The following is a 637-nucleotide window of genomic DNA, read 5'->3' on the forward strand; positions in this document are numbered from 1 at the left end:
GACGAAAAACCTCAAATGATTCTTTTTCTCGCATCCAGTCCGTGACGATCCACAGGCCCGTGCGCGCATGCGCAAATAGTCTGAAAAATACTGTAGGGAGTGGGACTGAGACGGAGACTTCTCTCTCGCACAAAAGGTTCTCATTCACGGCGCCGGATTTAGGGATTGAAGCTAGAAAATTGCGTTCAACTTTGAATCCATAGGAGATTCGCGGGTACGATCAAGACAAAATTTGTGGTAAATTTTCTANCGAAAAACCTCAAATGATTCTTTTTCTCGCATCCAGTCCGTGACGATCCACAGGCCCGTGCGCGCATGCGCAAATAGTCTGAAAAATACTGTAGGGAGTGGGACTGAGACGGAGACTTCTCTCTCGCACAAAAGGTTCTCATTCACGGCGCCGGATTTAGGGATTGGAGCTAGAAAATTGCGTTCAACTTTGAATCCATAGGAGATTCACGGGTACGATCAAGACAAAATTGGGGGTAAATTTTCTAATAAAAAATATGAAAAAAAAATAAATAAATTCATTGATTCAATGTCAAGATATAAATAGCAACATATATTAGATTCGCTCTGAATAAATAAACAAGCTATTGAAAAAAAAACACTGATATTCCGAATTACAAAAAAAAAA

The sequence above is a fragment of the Diachasma alloeum genome, unplaced genomic scaffold, assembly GCF_001412515.2.
Source record: "Diachasma alloeum isolate Michigan unplaced genomic scaffold, Dall2.0 Dall_scaffold_00532, whole genome shotgun sequence".
Classification (NCBI taxonomy): Eukaryota; Metazoa; Arthropoda; class Insecta; order Hymenoptera; family Braconidae; genus Diachasma; species Diachasma alloeum.